Raw genomic sequence first — 23,213 nt, forward strand, 5'->3', positions numbered from 1 at the left:
TATAATTTTATGAGATTTTTAAAAAAAATTAAAAAAATTCAAATTATTAAGACCACACGTTTCACTTTTAGTTTGATACCCTATGACTAGAATAGACAATATGAATATCTGTATTGCGGAAAAACTGTAAAATTACTGCGATTCGTTAAGACGATATTTGAGTAACTGTACTACTTAATTATTTGTTAGTGTATTAAATTGAAAACAAGTTTAGTATATTAATACTTGTCGATAATATGTATTGACATGATAAAAATTATAACTTGCACATAAACGATTTTTTCGTTCTTCTTTTCTTTCATCGGGGAATAATTAATTTCCAAAGACGTATTTTGTTTGAAATGGATTACAATTCAAACATTCAAGTCCTCGGGCTGTTGTAATACCTATAGATTTCAAAGCGATTTCTTTGAACAATACGTCTAAATTTTAATTTATCATTATTGCATTGTGAAATTAATTGTTGAGGTTATTATTACTTTTTGTAAATGAAAACGAACGAAATAATTACCCTGAAGTATAACGTGATTTGAAATATTAATGATACGTGAATTTTTTACGACTAAATTGTAATGATGCGATATAACTTTCATTGATTATTTCTGAAGGTTTTAACAACGAATAGACTAAGCGATAAAACGCTCGATAATTATACGACTCGATTTAATATAACTAAAAATCACATTTCACAGTGAAGTAAAAAAAGTAATTGTTTCCGAAATAATTAGCCGCATTGTAAGAAAATAATATTTATATCGAGTGCGCTGAACCCATGATACAAGTGACGGACGTGTAATTCGGAAGTGCACAGTAGAATAATAAAAAATTAAATTTATAAAATCTGATAAGAAAAAAAATGCCTATTATATTCTACGCTATAATGCGGACTTTGTTTCGCAAGTTACGAATCATTTCAACAGTAAATGATCATCGATAGCATTTTTTAAATTAAATAACATAAGTACTAGAATAAATCGGTGCTCTGTGCGCTGCGCGTGTTTAACTTTGTTTGTGACTATGCGAGCAAACGATTGCGGGACGTAACTCTCGATCAACAGGTTGATCGTCTAATGGGTTGAAAGGTGTGATGAATGCACCGGTATTGCGTTTAAACGTCTGCAAGAAACGATTTTTCGTTATAATTTCTTATACACAACTCGCAAAGTTGTCTTACAAAAATGTAAGAGTTAGCTACTCATGTAACTACACTTGTTACACGTATATTTACACAATATTTACTCAATATTTATAATTATTTTGGTTAATATAATATACCAGCTGAATCACATGTTTTGGTACAAAATATATTTCACTAAATCGGATTAGAGCAATTACTATTATTTTGGTTTAAAAATAAAATTACAGGTCGATAAAGTAGACAAACATCATATATTCTATTGAGTTTTATTTTTATCAATGTAAAATGTATTTAGTTACATTAAATATTGATGGCTATTTAAATCAATATATTAAAGAAAAATAAATACTTAGAGCCTATATAATTAGAAACCTTTTTCAAATATTCTTTTTAGTGTTCTCTTAAAGTTTTATAATTTTTATAGTAAAATAATAGCTGCATATTTCTTTTAAGTGTATGGGTTTGAGTGGGCTTTGCTTTTTTAAATTAATTTTAGATGGACTCGAGTTTCAAAAACTAGAATAGTGTTGGACTTTAATGGGTAGGGTATTTTATATCAGGTTAGGTTAGGGGTTTATATCATTTTATATCAAGATACTGGCTGGTTTGGTCGTGTTTTCTGTAAATTATTTTAATATTTTGTATTTGTGGCCGACTAAAAATGAAAATGGGAAAGCACGAATGGTGAACTTAATTGTATTATTTTAATTTTTTTTAAATTTACTAACTTAATACATGCACTAGAAGCTATTAGCCATTATGTATAAAAACTATAAATATACCCGATCGTTATTGAGAATAGTCTTCATAATCCTAATATAAGGATATATCTATAAATAATAATAAATGATTATTAACTATAAACTATAAATATCACTACCTAATAATTATATATCATATAATTATCGTTGTATGATAATTCTGAAGAATAACAAAAATGGTATATTAAAATATTAATATGATAATATAGTTTTTTAACGTCATTACTTTATTGTCGTTTGACTATGGGACATCTAACAAATATAATATTATTTTAGTATAATAATTAATATTTACAAATGTACAAATTATTATTCTATGATCTATATGTATTATATACAATATAATATATATATATATATATATTTATTTATTTACCAAATAATAAATGTTGAAATGTTGAATAATTTATGAATAATATTTATATATGAGGGCCTTCACCGAGCCTAGTTGGGCTTTCACTGGCCGGACTGGGCTAGGAATTGAATTAGAATGGTCAGGGCTGAGTATGCTTCATTATATAATTTTAATTTTAGGGGGGTTTGGGTTTTATAAAAAATAGAGAGCTCTAATGGGCAAGGTTTTTCATATCAAATATGGACCAGGCTGGGCTTGAAAAAATCGGACCATGTAGAGCTCTAGTAGTGACTTGTGATAAACGTAATCAATTTATTTTAACGATTACTAACGAATAACCAGCGTCGGAGTATGTGAGATACTGGGATTCGGGGTGTTGTCCTGCTACAATAATATAAAATATAAATAGCTAAATAGATATGCATATGATACTTGAGAAATATTATTTTCTCGGTAATTTCTTTAAATATTTGTTTTCGATAAAAACATTTATAATCGTTACTTTGTCTCGTCGATGATAAGAAATTTCTTCAAAATCGAAAAACCGAACTAAAAATCTTGTTAAAAAATGTTGTATTTAATATTTTTAAATACAAATATAATAATAAGTATTTGAAATATATTTGAAATATTTCTATCCAAAAGTATTTCAAATGTATTCAAAATACAGAAAAAGTATTTAAATATTAGTATTTAAATACAAATATTTAAATATTTAACAAGTTTGTATTTACCTCAATATCACTTGTTTGGCATAAATTGAAAATTATATCTCAAAGACAAATAATAAAATGTAAATAAAACATTGATTAAACAATATTTCGTCAATTTAATTTGGTTACAAAAAAAAAAAAAAAAAAAAAATACAAACAAAGATACAAGTCTATCTAACCGAGAAGTTAAGTTTCTTATCGATGTAAACCAATCCGAGGCAATATGTTCAACAGTATTTCGTTCACCATTTGAAACGCAATTTTTTCCTTGCTTTTAGAGACACTACCGTGACGGTGTTTTTTAGCCAGCTTTACATCGTTTACAACGTTTCAAACCGCGATGTGTATCAACATAGAAAATCCCATACGTTTAACCGCGACTGTAAGCTTAGGGTGAGAGTGGGTAGTGTTATTTTGAGCCGACTATTATATTTTATCGTCGTTTATTTTCACGCGGGTCGTTTATCTATTACATCCAAGCGGACCATTAATCCGTTCGTCAGTCGTCTTTGTTCCGGTCGAGTGCGGTGTTTCTGAAGAACATCCGATAAATGGACTAGCATGCGTTGATCTTACGGGGTAAACCTAGTGAAAATAAAGTGTCCAGTCAACCGAGACGTATAACCACAAATTATCCGCACACCGATACCATGCACATTTAACCGTTTTAAAATAAAGATTTAAAGACTGTAGGTCGACATGTATCTTGCATAAGAGGCGATCCGCATTTTAGTTTTAATTGTATTATTTTAAGAGAGATAAAGTTCATCTATGAATTACAGTTTTCTGAAGAACCAGATAATAGATGTACGCTGAGAGAGTAGCCAAGAATAAGGATTTTCATTTTTAAAGCAGCCGGGCTTGCCAAAACCATGTCGAACGCTTGCAATACATCACATTTTTGGGATGATATTTTTTTACTCCCAATGGAAGGAGCAATGACATGGACTGTTATAAGAACCAGAACCAACGTGGACACGAATTGTGTGTTGTGGGTAAGACCTTTTGTGATTTAATGATCGGTGGTACACTTTATTCGATATGCATTTTACGGAAAAATGAGACAATTTGAACATAAATATTAATGTATAAAACTGGATGGTTTATTTTAGAAAAGTATTTTGAAAATTGTGTTGATTATCTTGGTATTAACTGGAAACTTTCGGAGCTTCAGCTTATTAATTAGACTTACAATAGAGCTACGCGGGAGGAGAAGTATCGAGAAAATTGTATATTTGATCTGAATCTGTGATGTTTGGGGTGATGGGAATGAATATGATGTTTGAAAGCCGTTTGTCACAGATAATGTAAGTTTGGTCAAAGTTTGTGATAAAGCGGACATGACCCGTCAGTTTTCAATAAAACAAAATATGTTGATAATTTCAACATGTTTGTTTAAGTTTTCCAAAATAAACAGCCTAGTGCCATGTTTCAGAGTTTATATTTTTAACTTAAAAGTTCTTTTTCGTAATAGTAATTAATTCCCAACAGTATTCGAATTGAATTACAAATAAATGTACGGCTATCGATTGATTGAGAACGTTATACCTTTTTTTGGCACTTTTTAATACTTAAAATTAATAAAGAACAAACCGCTGACTCAAAAAAAAAAAAAAACCAAAAAACGATACGATTGAGAACGAATTTATGTGCGACGTTTCCATAGTTTGCCATTTTATTTATTTAGCTTTTGAAAAATTCAGTATACACACAATAAATGTTCTTGAAAATAATCATAAACTAATAATTATAATCATATACAGATAAGCGCCTAATAATATGTAATATATAATATGAATAAAAAGTTAAAAAATATGTAAGACTTATAAAAATATATAATGCCTGTACAGTGTATATTTGTATAAAAAATGAAATAAATATAAAAATAAATATGCTATGTAGTATATTATATTGACGAATAGTTTGTGCGATGACTGCAAAGCCTAACCTAACCGTCATTCTCTCGTATCTAGTATCTAAGTTATTATTAACATCCAGCTAATCCGATAAAAGTCCGATAAATATCAACAGATTATTGTGCTCATATTATTGATCGATTACATTTGACAACGTTAGAAAAAGAATAAAACTCGAGCGTTCTCAATCGTATTATCAAAAATAACGTTCTCAATCGTATTTTACCTAAATATACCCGTCTGAATGTCATTTTGATATGTTTTCCAACGAGGTCAATTGTCAACGGTTAAAATTTAAATATTCACCACTCACTGGAAAATAAACTACTGCGGGTGAACTAAATCCCTATAAACTATACCCTTATTGGGTCTATCACACACGCACCCGTGCAGCCGTACAATGTATACGTATACGTTTTACACCATTGTGGTAATATAAAAAGGTTGAAATTAATTTTAGCAATCGTGTTCACAGCTTTAAAAAGTATTCGTCGTTCGCGAACAGACATTTGAAAACTTTCACAGAATAAATTTATATAATAACATATATAATAATGAAAACACTCACATATTGTACATCCTGTGTATATGGATGTATTCATATAATACATTATAGCGTGTGGGAAACCGTCCGTCGAAGCAAGGCCAAAGTGTAATTATATCAGGTATCAGCATTTATTTGTATACACTATATACATTATATTATTTTATAAACACTTTTAGTTGTTTGATTTTATACGGACATCTTTGAAGTTTTCAGACATTACTCGGATCAATTTGCGTTTTTAACTTAGCGAATAGCGGTAAAATACGATTGAGAACAGAACGATTGAGAACGTTATTTTTGGAAACACGATTAAGAACTTAATAATATAATAAACTATACTATACTACTATACTATACTTAATACTTAGTACCTTTTCACATAGAACGATATTGTCTATGATAAAATATTCGTCTGATTCAGTTTTTTTTTTTTTTTAATTATTGTATACTCATATTGTATATTAATAAATAATAATAATAATTATAAAATAATGAAATAGTAATAAAATATTGTACATCAGTATTACCTACAGTAAAAATATGTAAAATATATTGTGGGGCCTCAGACAAATGTTGTGTCGGGCAAACGTAGTGTCGGGCAAATTAAATACTGAGCAAATGGAGTTGGGCAATTGAAGTGTTGGGCAAACATATCGAACCCTAACCAATTCTTTATCGTACCTATTCAGGTCCAATACCACCCGCCGCGGCCGCTTATTCGAGCCAACCGCGCGGTCCGGAATTATTTTATTAAATTAATTGTATTACTTTTATTTAATGTTAAATAAATTACTTGATATTTATTTCGTATACATTTATATAAAGATCCGGGTGTAAGTAACCCCGGTACATCATTTCATGATGATAAGTGGGAAAAAATAAATTTTTTTTCGTTACTAATGGTTACAAATACGGATTTCAAAAAGAACTATCAGGAAATATCAAACGTTGGACTTGTACGAAAAGAAAATGCAAATCGTTTTTTAAAAATAAATACATTCAATAATATTAAGGAAAGTTACCTCGAACACAACCATAACAAATATGGTGAAAACAGGAAAGCATTAAACAATAAAATGAAAATAAAAGCTCAGGAAAATCTTAAACGCCCAACAAAATTAATTTTTTAAGAGTTACCTATCAATAGTGATATTGAAGAGCTCAAAGGTTGTTAATAGAATAAGACAAAATATTCCGATCCGAATAAAAGGGCAAGAAATTGTTGCTGGTTAAATATATCATAATAATTTGAAAAGTGAATTTAAGAGGGTATTATCATGAAGGATTTCAGGAACCAATTCGACAATTGGGAACCACCTCTTAGTCGTCCCCTTGTATATACTACGCTTGATTATTGCTGAATCCTATATTATTTTAAGTAAAAAATAAATAATCAGTAAAATAGTAACAAACAAAAAGGAAATGGACGGAATAAAATTAACAAAAACTGCACGTTATATTTTAAGGAATAATGAATTTATCTTCCGTATGATGATTGTTAATTTTGAATTCGTACGCATTGTTTTGAAACGTTAATACTTGTAATTGTACTCAAACAGAAAAAATAACATGAACATGATATAATAACAAACAGAAATATTAAGAGAAAAAAAATCATTACAATATTATTTATATCTAGGGCCCGGATTTTTATGCAAATGCATATTCTACAATTCACCTAGAATAATTTTGATTATAAATGTTGACGTTTCGTAAGGTGTATAGTTTAGGGTTATTTTTTTTTTTTTTGCATATATATGCATATTTGAATGAAAATACATATTTATTGCATATTTCTTGATAGTTTCATATATGTTGCATATTCTACAATTCGTATATTTTACGTCTGTAATGATATATATATTGTTGATTGTAAATAACCCATTATACATCAATAAACAATCGTCAATCGACATCATCGTTATTGACGACCGACGAATGACGACAAATATGGGATATTTCATAATAAAGAGTTAAAAAATGAGCTCTTTGTCATTACAACACACTTTCAGTGTTAAATAGATACAATAACATAACTAGAGAAATCGAATGTTACTTTAAGAGATAGTTAATTGCTCATAGAAAATATTAAAATTAAATTCGAGGAAGAAGGGTTAGGGATAGATTTCGTTAGATCTAAACATACAAATGAGTTGTCAAAAAATTGTGGATATTCTATATTGAAAAAAATCGATGGTATAATCAACAGCGAGATAACTGAATGTGATGAAGACGAGAAACTGTCGATTGAAGATTTATCAAGTTTTAAATATGCACCAATTGTATCTTGTGACGTGAAAAGAAGTTTTTCCAAACACAAAAGTATGCTTCGAGATAATCGTTGGAGTTTTCAATTCGAAAATTTGAAATCCATATTTATTACTTTATGCTGGTACTCGTTCAATAATACAAATTTTATATAAATAGTAATACTTTAAATAATTTATAATACTTTTATACTTACACAATGTTATTTTGCATTTTTTTTTTTTTTTAATAAAAAGTTTTTATACATAACATTATTGTTAATTTGTAAAAAGTAAAAAAAAATCATTTTGCATATTTATGATATGAATCTGCATATTTTATAGATTGTTATTGCTTATTTATAATTTATATCTAATATTTTGTATAATACTATAAAAAATTTCAGCAATCAAATTTTACATTATATATATATATATATATATATATTATTTCACAACGTTTGTTTTAGAAACAGATATTTTATCTCAAACTATTTTGCCTAATCAATAAAGGTCGGCGTAGGTACAAACGTTATATTATAAAAGGACATTCGATTTCGAGCTCGGTCAAGTGTTGTTAATCGAATATAATAACAGGAATTCAAATTGCATACTAAATAGTTAATAATTTACAAATTTATTATTCGTAGCTTCAGTAAAAACATAAAAACGATATAAAACTTAAAAAATGTTCGATATTTTTTTCATAATATTCCTTTAAAATACATCTTTGCACTTATATAAAGTAATGCAGTGGATTCTTATCCGTGTTGTACGGTTGAGGAGTGATAACTTACCATAATCAACTACCCCGACTATGGCTGGGGCAATGAACGTCGAATTGCAATTGTTCACGTCAATGTTGAATCCGAGTTTTCTCGAATGACAAAACCGCTAATGTTTCAATTATAGTTTCACAAAAGCGAAAGGAATGGACAAAATACTGACAAATAATTGATCTGTATTTTATTTTTATTTTCCAATAAAAATAACTTGTGAATTTTCATATCTCATCCGCATCATAATTATTATTAAACATTTTGTGTATTGATTTTTTTGTAACAATATAATACAATTAAATTAAAAATTAGAAAATACTAGTTGATACTAGAGTCGTAATTATATTTACTTTGAATAAACTTGATGATGAATTTTTAATTCAAAATCGGATGTACATTACCATCAAAATAATATTCCAGTTTAAGCATTTATTTATTTATTTCTAAATATGAAATATTATTTTTTTTATTTATAATAATTTTTAATAAGTGAATTGGTAATTTTGATATTCGGAAGTAGGTATTGAAAACAATTTTTCATAAAATCATAGATATATATTTTTGTTATTTACTGGCTATGATAATGAAATATTTAAACATTATACTCGTAATTTGATTATTAAACGATTTCACCAGAAACTGTTCGATATATTCTCGGAGTAATTTACGTTTTGAAAATTACGAGTACGTTCTGAATCAGATAGTATAATTAAAAATTTTAAAGCAACTGCTAATAAACAATAATAATAACTAAATGGTTGCTAAGTAACAATGCATTAATATTTTAAATTAATTTTTAAAGAAAACAATTTGACACTGATCGTTTGGTGATATAACCTAACCTAACCTAACAGATTGATAAACAGATAAAAAAAAAATTGAAAACAGCCAAAGTAAATTATTTTTTTATTACTATTATTTATGTTAAAAAAATGTATGCATTTTATAACATTTTAAATCTAATAATTATATTCATTAATTTTATATTTTTAATATGTGAATCAGTTCCGCGGTGGAAGCCATCCGATACACACGTGTCTCTGTGCGCTCCTCTCGTAATTAATTATAATCGCACTCATTAGCGTTCACTGTCCAGTGACAATGAGTAAATCTTAGTTGTTCTTTAGTGTTTCTTTTTTCACAACCTACTAGCAGTGTTTTTATTATGATAAACTTAACAACGTCGCTTGTATAAGTTTTACAAAATCGTCGTTTAAAATCCTTACATAAGTTCGCCGTACTCGCATTAGTGCGTTATTACGCAATAGTGCATACGAGTTCTCCTTATCTGCGACCGCCTAGTGGCGGTCGCAGATAAAACAAACACATGCCGCCGCCGCCGCAATCAAATAATTAATTATGAATAATATTAATAATAAAGCTAATCAGCAAATCGGTAAACACAAAACAACAACGTCCAATCAGCCAATTAAGTCAAACCCTCACGCTTCTAATACCAAATATGACGACGCAACTTCAAATAAAAATCCAAATGACAATGTTACTTATGTTACTCAAAGTAAAAGAAATCTCTCTTCATCTTCTCAAACCTCATCGACAAGCGATCAGGTCAATATTAAATCACAAAATATTATAAAAAAAAAAAACCAAACTGTTTAAATCAACAAATCGATTTGAAATCCTAAATCAACTTGATGAGCCTGACCAAAACTCGTCTTCTCAACAGCTGCCTGTCGAACCAAACAATGATTTCTCAGATGAAGTTTTCAAACCACACCTCCTATTTTTGTAAGGGGCATGTTAAACTACTTAGACTTATGTACATCGCTAATTGAATTAATTGGTGTAGATAATTTCTTCTGTAAAACGTCTGCTGACCGTTTAAAAATTCAAACATAGAATCCTGAATCATACAGGGCACTTATTCACTTTTTTAAAAGATCAAGAAGCGGAATTTCACACTTACCAGCTCAAACAAGATAAACCACTCCGTGTCGTCATACGTAACCTTCATCCAACCACTAGACACAATTAAAGAAGAACTAGAAGTTCGTTTGTTTGAAATAAGACGTGTTACACAACGTGTTAGGTTAGGTTAGGTTAGGTTAGGTTAACCACAAAGTAACAAAAATTCCACTTCCGCTCTTTTTCGTAGACCTAGAGCCATCAATCAAGTCAGCTGAAATCTTTCATCTGTCCTCACTGTTGCATACGAAAATCAATGTCGGAGAGTCCTACAAATCTAAAACAATCAGCCAATGTACAAACTGTCAAGAATACGGTCACACAAAAACCTACTGCGGTTACCCTTCACGCTGTGTCCGCTGTGACTCAAATCACAAGTCCCCCGACTGTCCAAATCAACGCTCCGATCCACCAAAGTGTGCTCTCTGTAGAGGCGATCATCCTGCAAGTTACAAAGGCTGTTCCATCTACAAGGATCTCCAGCGTGCCAAAAAACCATACACCAAAAGTAACTTTGTACCAACTAATACCACAAATGTTAGAAGATAGTCATCCAATAAATGACACCCACCCAATTTAGTCCGATTCTCATTCCTCCACCTATACCTAGGCTACTTCTGGTAGGTCAGCTAATAACCCAACTCCTCCAACCGCTCCTGATTTAAATTCTACCATCACAAACTTCCTTGAGGATTTCAAATCACTGATAAATCCTCTAATATCCCTACTCACCAAAGTAATCGAAAAACTTCTTGCTAAATAAAATGTCAGACAAAGCTACAAATAAATCACTTTTAATACTTCAATTTAATGCAAATGGAATAAAAAAATCACGTCAACGAAATCCAAACAGTTCTATACAATTCACGCATTGACTTAGCACTAATTACTGAAACCCATCTCACCAAATACTCCAAAATTTATATACCTGGGTATAAGCTTTTAAAAACCGACCATCCTGATAACACGGCTTACGGTGGTGTCGCTATTCTCATAAAAAATTCTATTCAATTTCAACCTCTTCCACATTTTTGTTTTGATTATTTACAATCCTGTTCCCTAATCATAAAGTTAAATAATATTCCTATTACTATTGCGGCCGCCTACTCTCCTCCAAAACATAAGATAACGATTCAAAATTATACTAATAACTTTAACTCTGTGCATAACAATTGCATTATTGGTGGTTATTTCAATGCAAAACACCACTCCTGGGGTTGCCGTGCAAATAATCCGCGTGGTCAGGTTCTTCATAATTTTGTAACTAGAGAAAATCTTAAAGTCCTTGCTCCACCAGACCCAACATATTGGCCGGCCTCAGCACGTAAAAACCCAGATATTCTAGATATTTTCATCACAAAAATTCCAAACAACATTCACTGTACTACGGAGAATATACTCGAATTAAATTCTGACCATTCCTCAGTACTGCTAACTCTTAATGTCTCTCCTCCTCTTCGACAGGAATCCCCGAAATTATTTAATCATACTACTAATAAAATCAAACTTCATGACCTTGTAGACCAACAAATCAAATTAAACATTAAATTAAAATCCTATGATGACCTGGATCTAGCTGTTAACAATTTCACAAACCTCATTCAAAGTGCAGCTTGGTCATCTTCAGTCACCTCCCTCAAACCTTCTAAGACTCCTGCTATACCAGTCCACATTCGTGAAATCATTGTTGAAAAACGTAGGTCAAGGGCTCTTTACCAGCGAACCCACTTGCCTTCACACAATCAAAAATACAACAAATTAGCCAACCATCTAAAAAAAAATTGTTAGCTAAACTCAAAACAAAATCTTTTGAAAGCATTCTAACTAATCTCTCTGCAAATGATGGTAGTATTTGAAAAATGACAAAAAATGCATGTAAAACTAAAGCCCCTAAGGTCCCAATAAAAAAAAAACGATGGCAGCTTTGCTATATCTGATACAGATAAAGCCGAACTGTTCAAACTCCACCTATCTGAAATTTTCCAACCTCACCCTGATATTGCCTCTCCAAATAACATCAACTCTGTGGAAGAGTTTCTAAACTCCCCACTACCAGTTGCTCTCCCTGTCAAACACTTCACTCCGAATGAAGTTAAATATGCTATTGATAAATACCCTCTCAAAAAATCTCCCGGGTTTGATCACATTACTGCTGAAATTGCCAGATGCCTGCCAAAAAAAGCGATCAGCCACCTCACACATTTATTTAACTCTTTTCTCAGGCTCTCATATTTTCCTACCCTCTGAAAATTCTCGATTATTATTCTGGTTCCAAAGCCCAATAAACCTCCTGACTCCATCTCCTCTAACCGCCCCATTAGTCTGTTACCTTTTTTCGCTAAAATCCTCGAGAGACTTTTACTTAAACGAATTCTACCATGCCTAACTATGAATTCCATTCTTCCCAACTCTCAGTTTGGATTTCGATCTACCCATTCAACAATCCACCAAGTTCATAGAGTTGTAGATGCAATTTCTTATGCTTTAGAAAAAAAAATTATATTGCACTTGCGTTTTTCTTGATATCTCTCAAGCTTTTGATAGGGTCTGGTACCATGGGCTCCTTTTCAAATTGAAAAAAAATTTTACATCCTGTATATTTCCTGATCATTAAATCATATCTTTCTGGCAGATATTTCAGTACTCGTTTCGGTGAAACCCTCTCCAGTATAGCCAAAATATCGGCAGGCGTTCCACAAGGTGGAATTCTTTCGCCTGTGCTCTACAACATTTACGCCTCTGATCAACCAACCTCCCCAAATACGCTAGTCGCCGACTATGCTGACGATAAAGCTATAATCTCAATAAATAATGACCCGGTTATTGCCTCCCACCATCTTCAAAATCATCTCTCCCTCATGGAAGAATGGTACGATTGGTAAAAATCAATCAAACAATCAATTTTGAGTGTCATTAGTGGATGACTTCTCACCTCAAGCGTATCATGTTGTAAATTACTCTAACCATATAAACTTATTGTACCCCTAAGGTATAGATTGTTTATCTCAAATAAAGAAAAAAAAAAAATATGTGAATGATCTCATTCACACAATAAAATTGTATAGGTAATTTATTAATGTCAAATATTTAATTAGTTTAGTTTATTATTTAAGATATTAAACTTTCAGTTATAACAGTAATCCATCGATGTTTCAATATTATTTTAATGCTTTAAAATGTATACAAAAAAAAATTAATAACGGATAAAAACTCATTCCACAAAGTTCAATTGGTCTTTATATAAAATGTATTTTATATTTATATTGCAATGTTAAAACAATAAGTTTGTTTTTCTTTTATTAAAAATTCTAACAATCGAAAATTTAATAAATCTCCTTTTAAGAACTTCTCATTACTACAGAAACGTTAGTTTAACTTTTTTTTTTTTTTAATCAAATGTAAACATGATTTTGAAAAATAGAAATTTTAAGTTTGATTTTCTACAAGTTTTATTTTTTATAATTTTGTTAAATACTTACAAAAATATAAATAATACACAAATACTAGAGTAGCCCAGAAAAAGTATAGTAATCAATCAATTTTAAACAGAAAATATTATTTATTAATTTCGCATTTTTTTTTTTTTTTTTTAATTTAATGGTTACGCATTGTTTTTAAACGTTAGTGCAAATAATTTATGTTTACAAACAACACGAAAAAACCAAGGTCAATATTACATCCATGAACCTCATAGTAATATATTTATTAACTAGTAAAATATAAAAACATTTTTTTACATTTTCATAATGAAACTTTTAAAACTTTTGAAACTTAATTTTACTTCATACCCATTGGAATTTGAAATCAAATACGTATTTTGAATGTTTGAATTATATAAAATATGCATTAGGTTGTATTTCCTAAACAAATATTTATTTTTGTAGCTATTTTAAACAATGAGTCAATATACACAATGAATAATTAAAATATGTTTTTTTTTAATTTTATTAATAATTTAATGTTGATTAAATTAAATTATTTTTCAAATTATTTAGAAATATCAATATTGAACGCGAATCAATATTCCCTCTTAAAGAATTCATACTTAACGTATTTAATGTATCTAATGTTTTATGTTCTACGGCTTTTAACAGTTTCTGTTAAAGCTTTTCAATGATAAAAATTATAAATAATCTTTCTGAAACTGCGTAATGTCTTTTATTTTACTTTCTTTTATTTTTAAGGTATTTAGTGTCACCAAATAATAATATAATATTACGAGTATGTGAAAAAAAAAATATCCGGTATAATGTACGTGTATACCAATTAACTTTACAAGTTAATATAATATGGTTGTCATTGGAATTTTGGTTGAAAAATACAAGTAGTGTACAATTTTACGTATGTCACACTGATTTATTTTCTTTTAAATGTTTTAGTAACAAAACATTTCCAAACGATAGAAAATATTTAAAAGATACAGCATATTGTAAATTATCCAATAATTGTAAATTGAAGTTATAAAATATATACTATCTAGCTAATAATTATTAATTATGATAATTTATGTAATTAATATAAATTATCATATCTTATGTATATGTTCGCCATTGTTCTTCCCAATGGACACCCTTGGTACAACACTAATCGTACAATTGTATTTACTACTTGCAAATACTTAAGTTTTACTGCATTTATAAAAATATATTATACTTATAATATAGTTAAAAAATGTGATAGGTTTTTTTTTTTTTGAGAATTTCTAAATGTTTGCAAATATTGAAAGGTCACGCATAAAACTAGCGTGAAACTAAAGATAATTTTATCACAAAGTTCTTCAAGTTATTTTTCTATAACCTTGAAAATATTTTTACTATACACGATATGACACTAAATTGTTATGCACATGATAAAGAGTTTATGCATAGATATTATTTTATTATATTATAGGATACCTAAATGAAAACAACGTCGGTTTAATAGTGGATTTCATGTAAGTATTTACATTTATTTTATAAAATAATTAATAATCATATGTGTTCAATGTTATAACAATATTGTAATGAATAGAAATAATATCCAATTTTACTTTATATGAAAACTCGGAATAATCACGAAATATCAATTCAGTAATGGCATAGAAAAATGATCGAATATCAGATTATATATTAGTGTGGTCCTTAGTTGTGAGTGATGTAAAAAAATCATAAAATTCATTTTTTGTTATTTCATTCTTCATAATTTTTCAAAAATTTCGTTACGATAAGTTACTCCCTCCCGCACCACAAGAGAGAGGAGAATAAACTGAAGAGGGTAGATTTATGGTTTTCGCTTTTAGTATGAAGAACACGAGTTATCACAAAATTGCAATGAACCTTAATTGTAGAAAAAAAATATGTTCAAAAAAAAAAAAAATGTTTTTACAATATTTTCTATAAGTTAATTATTTTTCATGTAAAATATAATAAAGTATAATAATTAATTATGTTTCTTTTACTAAATTGGTTTTTCATGGTAATTTGAATAAATTTGTAGTACGTCTTTGGAATACGATTACATATTTTACGTGTAAATTGAATGTCGATACTTTTACCACTTATGCTTTTTGAACCTACTGTACATGGATTGCGCAACTCAAATGTCATACATACATACACACGAAAACACACCACCTCGGACGGTTTACGCGATGCACATATTATTTGTACTCGTATATGTGTACTTATACATTGTACTCGCGGGGCATTTTATATTATACAACTGTTGCGCATTTCCGTTGTGTCTTCGTGAAAACCTGTAAATAGGCCGTCGTGCGATACGTGCGCGGACAGTGCAATGCGAACTGTGGTCGGAGGGTGGTCAGTGGTTATTCACGGCAGAGTTCCGACGTAATAGGTTCATTCCCATCCCTCCCCGTCCTTTCACGTTTTTACTCGAATACAATACGGCACATGCGTAATAACGTTTACTTGCGTGCGTGCGTAATATCCTTTGCGTCGTTCGCCGGTCAGGACGGGTTATGTTAATACCCTGTAACGAAATCGTACCCGCGAAAAGGTTTACACTCCATTCGGTCGGTTCATTCGGTCGACCCCAAATGAAATAAATGCACTACACGTGCGGCACACACGCCCTCACATAATACGCCGCATTCCTGCGTACGTGTTAACGCACCAAGTCCGACGTTAGCCCATTTCACAAGCATAATGATGCTCGTCGACGTGTCTGCTGGGGTGGCAATGCACACACGCGTGTCAAATGTGCAGCGCGTTACACGGTTGGCTCTTAGTTTATACGCATTTCGCATGCCATTGTTGTTATAAATTCATCAAAACGTCGATCAGTGAAATCGCTACAGATTCGGTTCGAACACGTCGTGTAACCCTTTCCGTACCGTGAAATGCAGTGTCAAATATCCATTTCCGTTGTGATTAGGTAAATGTGTAGTTGTAAATCAAATTATACGATGATCCAATGAAATCTACGAAAAAAATATTCATCATTCATCATAATTTTTTTTATATTTTTAATTACTATTATTACTACTTTTTTTTTTTTTTCATAATCATATGTTTTTTTTTTTTTTTGAATTGTATTCTCCACGTTAAAGAAAGTATTTGATACCTTAAAATTGTTCAGAGACCTCGGTACCTTTTAAACAATATAAATTCTTAGGATAAATCCAGTTCTAACGTTTCAAGTCGATATTCAATTACTATCGAACTGATCGACCGACACGGGTAACTCGGTGCATAACAATAATAACAGTAAGCCGTGTTCGTAAATCAATATGATAATACAAATGCGTTATTTAAATCCGCTCGAGTTCTGTACGAAATTATAAACGGAGCGAGCGACTTAGAGAGTATGGAGATAATCAAATAATTAATTGCTTTTTTTGTCCTGTGCACCGCAGAGACATTTGAATTAGTAGAGGGAATTACAAAACACGTTATTGTACTTACAATCACAATTATGTTATCCGTGCGTTCAATTATTCGAAAGTATAACGCGTAAATATTTGATAATACTTCGACGTCAGTTATTCGATTTGCGCAGATTCTGCTGAGTAGTGTTCTCATACACGGAACGATGATATGTACACAAAAAAATTGTGTTCCACATAACATTGTCCCCTTTAATATTATTGCGTTATTGTTTTCATCTCCAGCGTCGTCGTTGTGGTTTAACAGAAGACGGCGCCAAAGGAAATGTAAGCCGACCCCTCTCCCAACCCGAACAGATGCGCCGCGGCAATCGGTAAAACGAAAGACTTTCAATGTGTTTACGAAACGGTAAGTCACGTTGAATGCTTGAGTTGAAAAAGAAAAATCAAGCTCATTAATAAACCATGGACGGTCTGGAGAAACTTCTTGGTAAGAAAAGCAAAAGAGATACGAAAGAATAAACCACGTAATTCATCTCATATTTCTCTTTGCCGTGAATCCGTCGGGAAAGACGCTTACTTCCGGTGGAACACAATGCTCGATGATTTTCTACGGGACGTTGTAAGCGCGTGTGGGATTGCTACGGGTAGCCACCCCTCACGGGGAATGCAAAAAAAAACACAAGACGTGTGTTCCGACACAGCATTGTTGTATAATCGGTTATCTCCGTCGGTCCCATGCGCACGTGCAGCTTTACGGTCGAATCTTGTCCCAAGCTATTTTTATATTGTTTTCGTCGCGCGAGCAATAATAAATATGCTAATCGCGTTTCATTACTATGCATAGAATTATTACGACGTGTCCGCCGTTTAAAATAAAACGATACGTTCTCCTTTAATACGGTTATTGTGACAAAATTTCCACACCTGGCGATACCCCATCCACACTGCACTCGAACGGAACATGTGTTCAGATTGACGTCGGGTGCAAACCGTAACGTTTATTGTTGCGAGTGCTGTAATACGTTAAAGTAACTAAACGACATCTTTCGTGGAGGTCTGTTTATCATTATGCGATGATGAAATTTTTTTCTAATCTTTGTTTTGACTGAAAAATGGTCGGATAAAACTACACAAAATATGTAAACGTTTCGAGCAAAAAAAAACTTTTTTTTTTTTTATTGATATTTTTGTACAACATAAAAACTATCATTTTTTTTAGGTTTATATTATTATGCGACCATATGACGAATTCAATTAAGAAAATTTATTCTTCTATGAATCAAAGAAAATATTATATTACATTAACCGTTTAACATTTTTGTTTTAGAAATAATTGATGTACGTATTTTTTCGAGGGTAGCTGATAAAAATAAATAAATAAATAACAATATACTTATTATTATTATTTTTTTTATTCATGCAGTTGACATTGCTGTAAACCGTCGTGGGACATCCAATCGTCATAGATATAGTTGTTGTGTGCAAACGATAGCGTTGCTGTTTGCGTCCGAGATCCAACTGCGCGGTCCGTGATCGCAGTATTTTAAAGTTGTAGTCCGCCGGGGACGCGTGTCCTAACTTTTATTTTTCCGCCATAAATCCATTACGGGACAAAAATAAATATATATTTTACATGCAAGGGTTCTTGACTATGAATAATAATACTAAGCCCGCAATTAAGTTTTAAACAATTTCAACAAAACTCGACGGATATTAACACAGGAAAGTAATAATAGTTTCGCGAATTAAGCTTGGGTGAAGTTTATATTATAAAACTACTGCCGTGTTTATCCTGAAAATTCCTTAGCATCTTTTGCACGCTGCAGCCCAAAACGTATTTATATCTATATACATAAAAGTATCGTAGTTTAATCACATAACTTTCAACTGGGCGTATGGCTAATAAGCCGGGGGAATCATAACGAATAATACACTTCCCGAGGAGTGGAAATTGTATTGTATTTTTACGCGGGATACTAAAAGGTAATTAGTTTCCTAATGGGTATTTGACATTAAAAAATTGAATTTACCTTTGAGCGAAGAGTTTGTATTAAATTACATTTTATAAAACAATACTAGTCAAAGAGTGTTACATGTATATGTATACAGATGTCTACGGTACTGTGCGTACACCTGTATTATTATAATGCATGCTGTGTATTTTATCACGTGGCTTAAACAAGATTTCTCTCTTTAATGAAAATTTAAATTCTTTAAAAACAACTACGTTTATTTATTTACGTCAATTTTTTTTTATTTATTTTTTTAAACTGACAGCGTTCCCAAAAGGATAGGTTACGTCTCCTTATAATAATAATAATAATAATATATTAAATGAAAAACGTCTTACAACGGTACGCAGATTTGAAATTGAGTTTTTCCTTCAACGCTTCAAATGTAAATATATATATATATATACACACACACTGTGTGTGTGTATATATATATATATATATTGTTACGACAGTAGGTACTCACTATACGGTTTATCAAAGGGTGGGAATACGGAACGGGGAACGGAATGAGGCGGTTTATAATATCGAATTGTGTCGGTATAAGGTTTATGCGAGAATCGAAAGCGACAAATTTGACTACTACCAGAGGCTGATGAGAATTAATTTAACGGGATAGAAATTGGTTTTTGACGTACGCTTGATACACACGATAAAAGTGTGGCAGAGGGTTGCCCGGTCGGTGACATGGGGGTGGAAAGGTAATATTTTCACGGGAGTGTTGTACGCGTACACGGCGTTTGCACTTAAGTGAATATTTCGGAAACCATCGCCTGAAAGCCATCGCTATTATATATAAACGACGCAACTTTCACCCCACGTCGTTAAACCTGAGGACGCAGCTGAGGGTGTGCGTTTCGCGGGCCACCGATTATCCACGTGCGTCAGCCTACGGCTGGAATTTGTCAAGCGGAATTTCCCCCTTCACCCAATCGCACGTTACGCGCATTTTTTTCTCAGGATCGTCCATAGGCACGCATCAACGTAAGACCAGATTTTTGGGAACGATATAAAATTAAAATAGAACGATACGGCCTTAGCGTCGATCGAGTGCGTGATAGTTGGTTCCGAGAGCAAAAAGAATAATATTATACAGGACGTGTAACGGAAATGTTACAAATAAATAAATCATATTACTAATGCGTTGTAGGAGTGTCATTGCTTGTTGTTTCACCTGTACACACCTAAATTTACGTGATGGTATTTTATTCAGAGTAATGAAACTCCAATCAAAACGGACTGTCTAAAAACGATTTTTCGGAACTGAAGACGATTTTTCACAGAGAATATCATTTATCGATTTAAAACGAAAATATTGAACCACGACTTTGAAACGGGAACCTATTACAAATTTGTTTTTTTTTTTTTTACATGAAAGTTTTCCATACTCGTCTAGACATAATGATTAATGATAACAAACCAATATTTTTAAACATATTTGCTCGTGAAAAAATTAAAGTTTAATAACGTTACGAACAACAAATGTTGTTCCAAAGATAAAACATTTACAATTTTTCGTGCTCAATTAATTTTTAGTTTTTTTTTTTTTTTTTACACAAAAGGAATTCATAGGGATCATCACGTTCTATATTGTTTTCTGTCAGTTACTCGTAAGAATTCGGAGTTAATTGCATTAATTTTTCGAATTGTTAGTAAAGTTTTGATGTAAGATTCGATTTGAGGTCAAAATATGTGCATGATTGTGAAGTGAATAATTTTGAAAAATATTATCTGTAAATCACGATATTTGTGTACAGCGTATGATAGTGTATGTTAAAATAATTTACCTAGAACTCAGTAGATATATATACATCACATCAAAATAGTTAATGTTGTTCATAGCGATCAAAATATTTTGAGCAGTTTTCACGTTCCAATAAATTAATAATACACGGTAATCGTTCACCACAAAGCATTCGGATTCGAGTCAGTTTTATTTTTTTTAATCATAAAAATAACAGTCGAGAAAAATGCATTGATTAAAAATTGCGATACCTATGTATATTATGTATATTATATTGGTTTTTTTTTTCACCATCACCGAAAATACGTTTGCTGATTTTTTTTTTAATTTTAATTAATTTCATAATATTTATATTCGATACGTGTAATATGTATGTACTTTATTGTTTTATTCAAAACGAATTTCAATATTACTTTTCAGAAATTATTATTTGAATCCAGTCGCTGACTTTTTACATTTTTATACCTATATAGTTGTCTATTGCGAACAAGACTTAAATTCGATTTCTCAAGTAATTATATTGTTGGAATTCGGTTTTTGTACATTAATTACTTTGACAACCACGATTTGCATCCATGCTGATGAACAATGAATATTTTAAACATCTTCGTTGATCAGTCAACGACTTCAACAATCTTCCAACTATTAAAATTCACCTTGTTCAGTAAGACGCGTAATATCATAATATCTGAGAATCGTGTCTACTAGTTTTTTTTTTTTTTTAATTACGTATAAATTAAATATTTCAACAAACTTTAGTCGATGAAACATATCGATTTTGTAACATTTTATCGATGGTTAAAATAGGTAAACACGAATATTGATAAGAATTAAACTTATGGAAATTCATGCAAGAATGCATTACACTTTTAGGTGCCGTGGACTATTATTCGGTATGGCCACCAAAAGCCGGTCTCACGCTACTCGCTAACTAATAATCACAAGTGCGGAGAGGAGTGACTTTTCCGATTAATCGCAAGATCTAGGAAATGACCTGCCATACTAATCGGAAGTAGAGTCGAGTACGAGCTACCACGAGTATTCGCAAAGCTAAGTGAATACCAGCAAGTCACGTATGTTTACTGTCCGATTATTTTCGATCGTTCTGGATTGTTCCGAATCGTTCCCGAACAGTGTACTTCGTTCATGTACAGATCGGTTCGTTCTGACTCGGAACAATTTACTGCCTTCCGGGCGATCAACTACGAGCACCATTGCGAGTGCATAATCGTAATGAGTGTTAACGATCAATTTGGATAGTTAATTGATCATGTAGGCTTGCAAGCAGTGTGAGACCGGCTTAATAAATATGCGAAATAAGGAACAACCAGCCTAGGGAATTTGATCGGACGATTCAGACAAATCAGAGATTTGATACTTAAACGAACACGCAAAAACGGTATCATACGGTAATAAATGGCCGTGGATACAAAAAACCATTAGGACGTGGCACAAACCCAATGGAATGCATTAATGAATTCAGATGATGTGTGTTCCGGTCGTCGACGGTACCGCGACATTGGATTGAATAGAACGATTTTCTGGCGGCACGTGAACACTGAAAACATTATAAAGCGGTCGTCGCAGCCAGTCGATCGAGTGAAAGAAAATAATGTTACGGCGCATCGATAACTGCACGACGGTTGCAAATGTTTCCACGTTTTCGTTTCCGGCGCGATAAAAATATTACGATCGGTGCTGTTATCCTTTTCGTTTACGTTATTTGTGTCGTTGTGGGGCCAAAACGAAAATCCTGTAACGATCCCGCAGCCGACGCCACCGCCAACCGCGCACATACGAGGTGTTTCGGGACGCGACGTTGGCTGCTATCAACTGTTTATTGCCCCAGGGTTCGGGATTTTTCAATTACCCGAACACGGTGAGCGAAATATAGACACCAATGTACGGATGCGTACAAGTATCGGAGGGGAAGAAAAAACTCTCCGAGAACATTTTATTTTAGTAGTGCGACGAGAACGTTAAGACGTTAGATTAAGATAACGCGAACGGAATTTGTTTTCTCCGTCTTTGTGTCGCATGAGACGTGTTAGAGAACCGCTTTCGGTTGACACTCGACGTAAAATGGAGTTCAACGTATCGTCATAATATCGACCGGCTATCGTATGCATGGAATTAATAGATAAAACACTATTCCCGCACGATGTGTCCATATCACATCGGTTTTTCGATGAAAAACATTATTTTTCTACGAAAATCACGATCAATATAGTACTTATTCTAATAATT

At 31.6% G+C, this 23,213-nt stretch overlaps 1 protein-coding gene across 1 annotated transcript in view; it reads right to left on the reverse strand.

The window, feature by feature from the left end:
- The window catches only part of LOC112692898 (tetraspanin-2A), a 301,290-nt gene that overhangs the window by 238,784 nt on the left and 39,293 nt on the right, over nt 1-23,213 (reverse strand). The gene's annotated exons all lie outside the window — the stretch shown is intronic.

This window comes from Sipha flava, unplaced genomic scaffold, assembly GCF_003268045.1.
Source record: "Sipha flava isolate LNK unplaced genomic scaffold, YSA_version1 78_pilon_pilon, whole genome shotgun sequence".
NCBI lineage: Eukaryota > Metazoa > Arthropoda > Insecta > Hemiptera > Aphididae > Sipha > Sipha flava.